Source organism: Phaseolus vulgaris, chromosome 10 (genome assembly GCF_000499845.2).
Source record: "Phaseolus vulgaris cultivar G19833 chromosome 10, P. vulgaris v2.0, whole genome shotgun sequence".
Lineage (NCBI taxonomy): Eukaryota > Viridiplantae > Streptophyta > Magnoliopsida > Fabales > Fabaceae > Phaseolus > Phaseolus vulgaris.
This window is the reverse complement of record NC_023750.2, coordinates 3,063,020-3,075,373: the sequence shown is the minus strand read 5'-3', so window position 1 is coordinate 3,075,373 and position 12,354 is coordinate 3,063,020.

Genomic DNA, 12,354 nt, shown 5'->3' with positions numbered 1-12,354 from the left:
AAATAAATAGAAAATCAATTTGATTAATACTCATCACATTAACTAGTTTAATTAAATTATTTGTCTATATGAGAAAAAAGCCTATACAACTTTTTTTTTTAAAATTACTGCAAAGTTTAATAAGAATTTAACTATTTTAGAAAATCTAAAATTATAAATACATAATAATATATTTTTATCTAAAAAACACAAATTTAATTTATATAATAAAACTTGTATAGTTATATTTTTTAATCAGAAAAAATATATATAAAAAAAAAGTACATGGGATACCAAACCCAAGGTTTTGTACAAAATAAACTCTTAAAAAAATAAGAAAATTGCAATCCAAAAGATTACAACATCCATGCAAAGTTCAAGATGAAATCAACGACTAACAATAATATGAATAGATCCCTATCATTACAAGAAAATCATGAAATAAAGTCAATTTTAGAGACAAAAAAAATTAGTTGATATAGTGATTAAATTAAAGACTATTTTAGGGACTAAATAAATTTTTGTTTTCTAAATTAGTTTCTATTGTTGTTAAATGGTTTCTAAATTGGTATCTAATTAGCAACTAAGATTTTTGCTACCAAATTTAGAATCTAAATTATTGGTAGTTAAAACCTTGGTAGCTAATTAGATACCAATTTATAAACTATTTCACAATAATAGAAACTAATTTAGAAACCAATTTTTTTTTACTAATTTAGTTACTATTGCAACTAATTATTTTGGTCTCTAAATATTGGTTTCTATTTGATTATTTTCTTGTAGTGTATGATGAAACTATCATATAAAACATAGAATTTCCAACAAAGAAATCTTCCACCTTTATGCATTGTATAGGGCTAAAAAATTGGCTTGTTCCTCAATGTATGTGTCAAAGTAGATGAAGTTGTTAACCTGACAGAGAAATAACTAGTAGACTACATTCCACTACCCAAGGTGAAAACAAACCTCTAATCACATTTCATGCATCATAACCTATTTGTAGACAACGAAACCAGAAGAATCAAGACATGTGTAAACATGCTAAAGGTCTCAAGCACCAAAAAAGGATAAGTAAAATCAGATTTTTTTTTATTCATATTAGTGATTCATACCCACCCTTTCAATTGTGCTAAGCTAAAGATTTCATCCCCATCACAAATATCGTTCTTAAACACAACTCTATATTTGTGAGACAAGATTTATGACATCACTACTGTCCACATAGATTTCCAAACTAAATTCTGCCTCTTACTTAAACTTGGACCAACAAGCTAATAAAAATTCACTACAACAGTATTCACTACAAGAAAATCATGAAATAGAAACCAATTTTAGAGACAAAAAATAATTAGTTGTTATAGTGACTAAATTAGAGACCATTTTATAAACTAAATAAATTTTTGGTTTCTAAATTAGTTTCTATTATTGTTAAATGATTTCTAAATTGGTATCTAATTAGCAACCAAGGTTTTAGCTACCAAATTTAGAATCTAAATAATTAGTAGTTAAAACCTTGGTAGCTAATTAGATACCAATTTAGAAACTATTTAACCATTATAGAAACTAATTTAGAAACCAATTTTTTTTTAGTTTTTAAAATGGTCTCTAATTTAGTTATTATTGCAACTAATTATTTTGGTCTCTAAAAATTGATTTTTATTTGATGATTTTATTGTAGTGATTATGTAACATATTTAAGACTCCAATCCACCTGAAACGTTAATTCCAAACTGCCATGAAATTTTACATTAAAAAAAATAGATGTTGGGTAGATTCTTCATGCTTTTAGAAAAGGGGGCAAAGATTTGTACTCATTACCACTCCCTTATTCTACAAATTTAGCTTAGTCTGGATTCTGTTAAACCTATCCTCCAAATAAGAGTTTTAGCTTTAGGGACAGTGTGTACTTTCCAAATATCACTGAATAACTTCTCCCAATTAACAACATTACCACTATGCAGTAAGTCATATGCGAACCTAACCGAATAATTTTATGAGGTTCTCCCTTTCCAAACCCACCCATCTAACCTATTTTTTATTGGAAGATTTTTTGTTAGCTTTAAGTTGAAAGTTTCTACCATTGGTCTTTCCGACTCAAACCAATTACTCCTCCACTTAAGATCCCATGCCCAACTATTATTTTTCCATCTTCTAGCTTGTATTAAAAGTAAATAGAAATTAATGGAATTCTCGAACATCCTTGGGAATTTTTCTGCCATTACTTTCCTATCATTCCATTTATTTGTCAAAAATTTGATTTGTTCACCATTTCCTAATTTCCAACTTATATTTTCATTAAATCAACTTTTCCCTTCTTTGCACCCACACACTTTCTTTAAATCTAACCACCAGATTAATTCTTCTCTAGACCTACTTGATTTATTTATATGCCTACAATCGCCATATTTAGATATAAGAATTTCTCTCCATATCCCAATATCCTAAGTTTAAAATGCCATTTCCATTTTCCAATTAACTTCTTGTTGAAATGTTTTATATCTCTTGTACCGCCCAGGTGGTCGGAAGTGATGACGTGGCAGCAAGCTATTATATAGGCGTGTTGAACGGGGCACCTGGCTGGCAGAAGGGAAGGAAGTCGGGGGGCTCGTGTAGTCGCCAGTTATTAAGTTGGCGTGCTCCGATCTCTAGCATACCTAAACCGGCAGTCACCAGGATTGAGATGAAGTCGCCGGATGTGAACCCAGACGACCAAGTGATTAGAGATCGCCGAAAGAAGGACATCGCCGCAGGATCAAGGAAGCTTGTTCCAGGCTTTCGAAGCAGAGGATAAAGTCGTCAGATAGTCATTTCCTAGCTAGCCAGAGGTTGAGGTCGGGGAACAGCTTACCCGAACATGCACGATGAAGCAAGTGAAGTAGATCATGATGGCGGCTGGCGAGACCACAGGGAAGGTGTGTATGATGACACCCGTACTCGCCACACAGAAAAGATCGCGCTCCAAGGCAGCTATACACCGGGTTACTCCTCGCGTGGATAACTTAGTCGAATAAAGCCTGAAGAGTAAGAGGTGACGCCCAAGTCAAGGATGCTCCAGATGGTGACACGTGTATAGCTGGATGCGAGCCACGTGTCCAGATGTGTAACTGTCAGGAGAGAGAAAGTGCACAGGTATATAAGAGATTCTAACGAACTTCTGAGGTACGCGCGTTTTAGAATACTTCTTTTACGCTTGCGAGAACTTGAGTACGCTAAGAGAGAATTTTGCACGGTTCCTGAAAGTTCTTAGTTTTCTCTTAGTATTTTGGTGGTCCAGTCGCTGACTTGGGCGTCGGAGCGCGATCGGCCGCAGCGGCGCCGTTCTGTCTTTTGCAGGTTCTTGAGGTGAATCAAGGTGAAGGACGAAAGCTAACACGGCGCAGAGTCGATCCAGATTTGACGAGGCAAAGTTCTTGCGTCCCGGTCAACAGGCAGGATCATCAGGCGCCCACCGTGGGGCCGTGTAAAACCTGTCCCTATCCACAGCGTGAGTTCTTGGAGTTTCTGCAGTTTCTGTGTGGTTGTGTGCTGGTGCAACCATTTTCCGCCGTTCATTCGAGCTTTGTCCGGTAAATTTGCGTTTTCCACCATTCGTTCGAGGTTTTGTTCGGAGGATTGAGGTTTTTCCCCGTTTGTTTGAGTTCTTGTTCGGTGAGGAGAAGTTTTTCGCTGTTTACGCAAGTTTTAATCGGGGAAATCGAGGCTTTGACATTCGTTCGGACTTTTGACCGGTGAATCAGAAGTTTTGGTGGAGGAGTGGTAGGTTCGTGCTGAGATTGCAAATTTCTGCGAAGGTCTTTGCTGTTGAGATTGCGTTCTTGAAGTTCTTTGGAGCTGTCGGAGTTCGATATCAAGTATGAGCCCCGAGGTCCGATCAAGGGGCAGATTTTCACTGATTTCGTGGTCGAGCTCTCGTCAGAAGCAGCGCGAGTTGAGGGGGATGATTTCCGTTTGGTGCTCTCGGTGGACGGATCGTCGAACTAGCAGGGTAGCGGTGCTGGAGTCATCCTGGAAGGGCCCAACGATGTGCTGATTGAGCAGTCCCTGAGGTTTGCCTTCAAAGCCAGCAACAATCAAGCAGAATATGAGGCGCTGATCACCGGAATCTTGTTGGCCAAGGAGATGGGAGCTAGGGTGCTAATGGCTAAGAGTGACTCGCTGTTGGTCACGGGACAAGTAACAGGCGAGTTCCAGGCCAAGGATCCACAAATGGCGGCTTACCTAGAGTATGTGCAGGAGTTGAAGAGTTCCTTTGTCTCCTTCGAAGTGGTGCACGTGCCTAGAGAGCAGAATGCCCGAGCTGACTTGCTAGCTAAGCTCGCCAGTTCGGGCAAGCGGGGTAGGCAGAGGACGGTGATCCAAGAAACTCTGAAGACGCCTAGGGCATTTGTGGCAGACCACCTGGTTCTTCAAATAAGCAAATCGACGGAGAAAGCAGCAAGGAGTCACAGGTCTTTGACTCAGGTAACCTTGAGATCGCCGAGAATAAGAGCATGTCGGGGGGAGAGGGTGAACATGACGCAGGTCTGCGCTACGCATGAGCCAGACACGTGGATAACACAGTACCAGCGATGCCTGGCAGAAGGCCTTCTCCCGCTGGATCCGACGGAGGCTAGGAAGATAAAGAAAAACTCCAACAAGTTCACAATGATTGATGGCGAGTTGTATAGGTTTGGGTTCACACACCCGCTCCTAGAATGTGTGCACGGAGAGAAATGTGCAAGAATCATGGCTGCTCATCCATGAAGGGATATGCGGAAGTCACGTCGAGGGTCGAGCTCTGGCCGCGAGAACCCTCCGTGCAGGTTACTACTGGCCAAGAATGAAGGAGGACTGCAAGAAGTATGCACAGTGTTGCAAGCAATGTCAGCAGCACGCCGATTGGCACAAAGCGCCTCCCGAAGAGTTGAAGTCAATTTACAGCCCTTGGCCGTTTCATACATGGGGGATCGACATTCTGGGACCTTTTCCATTGGCGATCAGGCAGATGAAGTACTTGGTGGTGGCAATTGAATATTTCACCAAGTGGATCGAAGGAGAACCAGTAGCCCAGATCACCGCACACAAGATCGAGAGCTTTGTGTGGAAGAACATCGTGTGCCGGTTTGGCGTGCCTAAGCGCCTCGTGTCAAACAACGGGACTCAGTTCGCAAGTCACCTGTTGAAGAAGCTATGCGAAGAGGTGGGAATCCAACAGGTATTTGCATCCGTCGAGCACCCTCAGACAAATGGCCAAGTAGAGTCCGCCAATCGGGTATTGCTAAGAGGCTTAAAGAGAAGACTAGAGAAGGCCAAGGGATCGTGGGCTGAGGAGGTACCCCGTATAGTTTGGGCGTACCACACCATCGAGCAGTCAGGAACCCATGAGACCCCGTTTAGCTTGATCTATGGATGCGACGCAATGATTCCTATGGAAATCCAGGAGAGCTCGCTGAGATTCCATAACTTTGTAGCGGAAGACTCGAATGAGGAAAGAAGGCTAAATCTGGATTTGCTGGATGAGGTCAGGGAGGAAGCGTGAGTAAAAGCTGAGGCAGTGAAAAGAAGGATTGAACGAAGGTATAACTCGAAGGTGATGCCAAAGCAGTTTAAAGAAGGCGACATGGTGATGAGGAAGGCCCACCAGTACGAGATGGAGAACAAGCTGTCGTCTAAGTGGACGGGACCGTTCAGAATAACCGAGGTGCTCGGGAACGGCGCCTACCGCTTAGAAACATTGGAAGGAGGGGCGATTCCTCACACTTGGAACGCCACGCACCTCAAGTTATATTACAGTTAAAAGCTTTGTAAGTAAAAACAAACACGAAGAGTTTTGCAAGCTTTCTGTTAAAACAGTTTGAAGGGGGCACTCTTTTTTCCCTAAGGAGGGTTTTTAATGAGGCCACCCAATAAAGAAGAGTTTTCAAAGTTTAAAGTGTTTTAGATTGCATGATTGTTGTTGTTACGAAAGTTTTGAAAAAAGACCTTGTCACTCGCATGTGATTTAAGGCAAGTTTGAAGTTATGTTGCATACTTTCTAAAAAGTTTTTAAGTCCCCATCGCTTTTCGGCGATTGGCGGCATCAGTTAAAGTTAAAAGTCCTCATCGTCTTTCGGCGATCGGAGGCACCAGCAACGTTTAAAAGACCTCAACGCCCTCACGCGTCCTGTGGCGAGAAAGAGATAAAGACCTCCTCGCCGTTGAGCGAGTGCAGGCGAGAAAGAGATAAAGTCCTCAGTGCATCCAAGGGGGAGGAGATGTACGCCCTGGACAAAGTAGAGGCATTAGATAAAGTCCTTCTCGCTGTCGAGCGAGTTCAGGCGAGATAAAGACCTTCTCGCCGTCGAGCGAGTGCAGGCGAGAAAGAGATAAAGTCCTCAGTGCATCCAGGGGGGAGGAGATGTACGCCCTGGGCAAAGTAGAGGCATCAGATAAAGTCCTTCTCGTCGTCGAGCGAGTTCAGGCGAGATAAAGACCTTCTCGCCGTCGAGCGAGTTCAGGCAAGATAAATTCCTTATCGCCGTCGAGCGAGTTCAGGCAAAATAAAATCCTTCTCGTCTCGATCGAGTTCAGGTACGGCGTGGATGGTGGAAGAATTTTAAAGGATAGCTAAGGTAGGTTCGAAGAGAACGCCTAGCTATCCGGCTTATTGTTCTGAAACTTAGGGAGGTAGAGAAGGATCCGAAAGGCGCCTCTACCCCCAGATGAGGGAACAATAGCCAAGTCATGAAGGCAAAAGGAGGCTTACATCGCCGGGACCCGATGACGATCAGAAGAAATTCAGACGATGGCAAGAGTAAGAGCCCATTTTAACGGAGCAGATCAGGTGAACTATGTCTTAAACTATCAGTTGGATTGAAACTTGTTGTTTAGTAAGTAGTTTCACGCTGAAGCTCGTTGCCTTAAGTTCACAAGTTATTAGAATGCTATCGTTCGAAAGTTGATAGTTTGATCGAGTTCGAAGCAGTAAGTAAACAGGTGCGCCCGCAGAATCGCTAAGTTTAATTCGTTTAAGCGGTTTTTACAAGAAGAAGCAAAGCAAACAGAGAGATCATATGTAGAAGCAGAAAAATTTATGATAAAGGCAATGTCAGTTCGAATACATAAGAAGAAAGGAAAAGTTATTACAGAAAAAATTTGTACAAGAAGGAAGAAGCATAAGTTTCAGGAAATAAGTGATGAAGGGAAGCGGTTAATCTTCAGAAGGCACGATCTTCCCATCCACCACTTCGTTACATATTGATACCATGGAGAGGTCGAGCTCAGGATACTGGTAAGCGACTTGTTCCAGGGCGGCGTCGAACCCAGCGGCGAGGACTTGGGCGGAGCTCAGCTCAAGCTCTTCGTTTTGTTGCTTGAGTCCCTCGGTTTGCTGCTTCAGCTCGTCAGCTCGCTTCTTCAGTTCTTCAATTTCCCTACGAGTCTAAGCGAGGTCATTAGCAACCTTCTTACCTTCGCCCCGCGCCTGAGCCAGCTCTGCAGCAATCTTTTCATTCTCCTCTCTAGCTTCGGCGAGCTTAGCCACGGCGTCATCCCTCTCCTTTTCGACCTTTCCAAGGAGAACCTCCCGATCAACCGACCTTTTTTCAAGGTTCTCTACCTTGGCTGCATCCGCTTTTATTGATGCCTCCAAGTCAGCCACCTTGAGCCGGTAGGGAACCAGCTTACTCTCCAGCTTGATCTTCTCTTGAGCTAGGAGGTGCAGTTTCTGACGTAGATCGGAGGTCTCCTTGCGTGCGACCCTCAGCTCGGCACTCATGGCATCCTCCACCCTTGAGTGGTCGATCTCTGCCATCATCAGGCTACAAGACAGCTTCTCCGCCTCGATTCTTATCAGGCGATTCTCCTCTTCGAGTGTGGAGATATCATCCTGAAGTTTTTTGTTGGAGCTCTCCACAGCTTTTGTTATGATAGAGGGAAGGTCCTCTGCCATCATTTTGAGCTTAGCCGTGAAGGGCCCCCAGATTCCTTTGACCGCGAGGGGAAGGCTTGCAGCCGCTGTTGGTGGAGGTACTGAAGGAGCCTGGTGCTAACTCTCACCACCACCTTCTTGAATCGATTGATGAGGTTGGGCTTCCTGGCGTGGTGGTGATGGGGGGGACTCGGTAATGAGTATTGGCGAGTTATGAGCGCCTTCATCCCCACTTGGAGCAGCTTCAGCGATTGAGGTAGTTGAAGGAGGACCCTCTCCAGCAGATACGAATGACGTGGAGGCGCTCGGAGGGTTCTTCATGAAGTTGGGCTCGTTGCCTTCAATCGCAGGAAGTGCAGCTGCCAAGGGTACTGCTTGGACTGGCGGTGTTGGTGTTGGGGGAGAGGGCGGTGTTGGTGTTGGGAGAGCAGGTGGTGAGGAAGGTGCCACCCTTCTCCTTTTGGTAATGAGGCCGTCCTCAGTCGCCTCATCATTCTCATCCTCGTCTTCTTGAACCACTTGAGGAGTTTTCCTTTTTGGTTTCTTTAAGACGAGCTTCTTTCGTTGTGGGGCGGGCAGTGCCTCTGGAGGAGCTGGGCCTTGAGGGGGCGATCTGCCCTGGGCAGCGGCGATCTGCCCTGGGCAGCGGCGATCTCCACCACCGAGTTTGGCATGGTTTGAGAACCCGACGCCAATTTGTGGGTTCGGGCGAGCGCCCTCAGTTCAGCTAACTTGCCTTTGCCCAACATGAGATCTGCACAGTGCAAGAATATACAAGTAAGAGTAGAGGCAAAGGTGAAATGAATGTATGAGTGTGTGTGCAAACGAGACAAACAAATGGTGCGTGAAATAAAAAACAAGTCCAAGTGCGCAATAAGCAGGACGCCCAATAATAGATGACAGATGATGCGCAATCAATTCCAACACAAGACAAAAACCTAGATGTCGAGGTAAGTACTAACCTATGTGGGCTTCGAGTTGGTCCTCGAGGAACTCGAAGGAGATTATCACGGAGGTGGGAAAGGTGATGTTAGCAGCCGCTACGCTCTTCCAGAAAAGGCAGAGGTCCCTGTCCAACTCGCCCATGTTGTCAGGACTTCTTGGCCTTCTGAAGTTCTCCTTGGAGTCCTTACTTCCCTTGTTCACCCAGTACAAGGGAAAGCCATCGAGCAGCGAAGGGTCTTGATTGTTTTGGCGCACTTGGACGAACTTTCCCTTCCAATCTTTGTAAGACTGCTGGAAGATTGAGAGGATCAATCACCCAGCAATCCCGTTTAAGCTCACCCAGGGGCGGTCTCCAGGGTTCTTAGCCTCGAACAAGAAAAGGAAAACGTCTACCGAGGCCGGTAGTCCCAAATGCACGCACATAATTTGGAATGCCCGCACGAATGCCCAGCTGTTGGGATGGAGCTGGGCAGCGGCGATGTTGAGCTCGGTTAATAGTTCCCGTTCAAAACGGGTGAAGGGAAGCCTGAGTTTCACCTTCTTGAAGAGAGTAGTGTAAAGGAAGCAGAACAACTCGTCGTTGTTCCCCTTGTCATCCGCGCAAATTGACACGTCGGGAGGGCAAGGCAGCACCATCAGCTTGTTGTCGTGCTCCTTGTGGAATGAGAGGTCGGGTTCGTCCCCTTTCTTCAGCCGTAGCACCGCCAACGCAGAGTTTACTGAAGAGGTCTCCTTCAGCAAAGTTGGGGTGGCCCACGGGTAAAGTTTCTTGTAGTCTGGAGTGGGAATGGGGGCTCCTCCGGCGACTGGTGGAGTTGCCTGGGCAAGGTTGGGACGAGAGGTTGCAGGCCTCTCAGCCTGGGAGGAGGGAGCACCAGATGCTCGCGGTAGGTTATGCACTTGGGATGGAGGGTTTCGTGATGAAGGAGGAGGATTCGCGGTGGTCTTTGTACGAGCCATCGCAGGAACTGCAAAGGAAAAGGAAAAAGAAAAGATGAACGAAGGTTGTAGAGATCGACTCGATTGTGGACGAAGGATGAAAAACGAACGAACGAGAGTTCGTTGTGATGAAAGTAATGGAAGACGAAGCCCTAAGTTACGAAAAGGGAGAAGAAGAAGAAACAACCCACAGCGTATGCACCAGGCAGATAATGGATGATGCGAATCGGTTAAAATGCAGCAAATATCAACAGAGGAAGTAAAAGAGGTACCTTTCGATGATCAGATGAGCGCTGAAAGGAGTTGGGGATTGAGAGAGTCGAAGAGCGTCGTGGGTTTGCAGAGAAAACTTAGAGCATTTTGAGAAGGCAGAAAGATGATGAAACAGTAAAAATGAAAGGGTTTAAGGGTTTTTCAAACGTTTTTGGAAGCGCAAACGACAGCTAAAGATGACCGTTGATGAAGCCACGTGTCGAGCGATTGGAAAAAGGTGTTTGGTGGAGTGTCAGAGAAGCAGAGAGTACGAGCGTTTGGAATTCTGTGTCAGCGCCACGCAGATCGGCAGTGACGTGACCTCTTAGTCTTTTCGCTGGACAAGTCTTCGCTTAAGACTGGGGGGGCTTGTGTACCGCCCAGGTGGTCGGAAGTGATGACGTGGCAGCAAGCTATTATATAGGCGTGTTGAACAGGGCACCTGGCTGGCAGAAGGGAAGGAAGTCGGGGGGCTCGTGTAGTCGCCAGTTATTAAGTTGGCGTGCTCCGATCTCTAGCATACCTAAACCGGCAGTCACCAGGATTGAGATGAAGTCGCCGGATGTGAACCCAGACGACCAAGTGATTAGAGATCGCCGAAAGAAGGACATCGCCGCAGGATCAGGGAAGCTTGTTCCAGGCTTTCGAAGCAGAGGATAAAGTCGTCAGATAGTCATTTCCTAGCTAGCCAGAGGTTGAGGTCGGGGAACAGCTTACCCGAACATGCACGATGAAGCAAGTGAAGTAGATCATGATGGCGGCTGGCGAGACCACAGGGAAGGTGTGTATGATGACACCCGTACTCGCCACACAGAAAAGATCGCGCTCCAAGGCAGCTATACACCGGGTTACTCCTCGCGTGGATAACTTAGTCGAATAAAGCCTGAAGAGTAAGAGGTGACGCCCAAGTCAAGGATGCTCCAGATGGTGACACGTGTACAGCTGGATGCGAGCCACGTGTCCAGATGTGTAACTGTCAGGAGAGAGAAAGTGCACAGGTATATAAGAGATTCTAACGAACTTCTGAGGTACGCGCGTTTTAGAATACTTCTTTTACGCTTGCGAGAACTTGAGTACGCTAAGAGAGAATTTTGCACGGTTCCTGAAAGTTCTTAGTTTTCTCTTAGTATTTTGGTGGTTCAGTCGCTGACTTGGGCGTCGGAGCGCGATCGGCCGCAGCGGCGCCGTTCTGTCTTTTGCAGGTTCTTGAGGTGAATCAAGGTGAAGGACGGAAGCTAACACGGCACAGAGTCGATCCAGATTTGACGAGGCAAGGTTCTTGCGTCCCGGTCAACAGGCAGGATCATCTCTAAATCCTAATCTCCCATCTTCTATCGGTTGACACACTTTAGATCACTAAACCCAAGCTATCTTCCTTCCTTCAGCCCCCCACCCCGACAATTGTGTTTTAACAATTTTAGATACCATCTTTTTGGGCTCTCTAAAAAAAGACAGGAAAAAAATAGGAATAATTGAAATAACCGACTTAATGAGGCATACTCTTCCAAAAAAAGATAATTTTTTTCCTTTCCATTGTGCTAGTCTTTTCCTAACCTTACTTACCATAACTTCCCACATCTTAACTCTTCTAGGATTGTCCCTTATTGAAATTCCAAGATAGGTAAAGGGTATAGACATTGTTAAGCAGTTAAGTATTGCAACATATTGTTCTAATTGACTATGATTAACCCCTAACCCTCCAAGCTTACTCTTATAAAAATTTCTTTTCAACCTTGATATCAATTCAAAGCATCTTAAAATTGCCTTCAAAGTGACAATATTCTTAGGTTTATTTTCACACATAAACAAGGTATCATCTGCACACTGACATGCATATATTTAAATCAACTTTCCCAAGTTTCACACCCTGCAACTGATTTAATCGTATATCTTGTCTAGTTATACCTGTCAAACCATCATTAACTATAAGAAAAAGGAAAAGAGTTAAGGGATCACCCTGTTTAAGACCCTTAGATGATTTAAATTTCTCTATAGGACTCCTATTAACTAAGACTGAAGTGGACGTTGAAGAAAGACAATTTCTAATCCAAAAAATCCATTTCTACATAATCCAAGTTTTTCTAACATGTACTCAAGGTAATCCCATATGATAAAGTCCTAGGATTTTTCAACATCTACCTTCATAACCAAAGCTTCTCTCTTTTTATGGTTTAAATTTAACAATTAGTTATTAACTAAATTTCTAACACTTTAATAAGTTAGTTTATCATATCGAAACTTATATATTATGAGCTTATAAGATGGGAGCTAACTTATTAACTACGAGCTAACTTATTAGCTAGTTTAGACAAACATACACTAAGTAGTATATGTTGCAATTAAATAGGCAG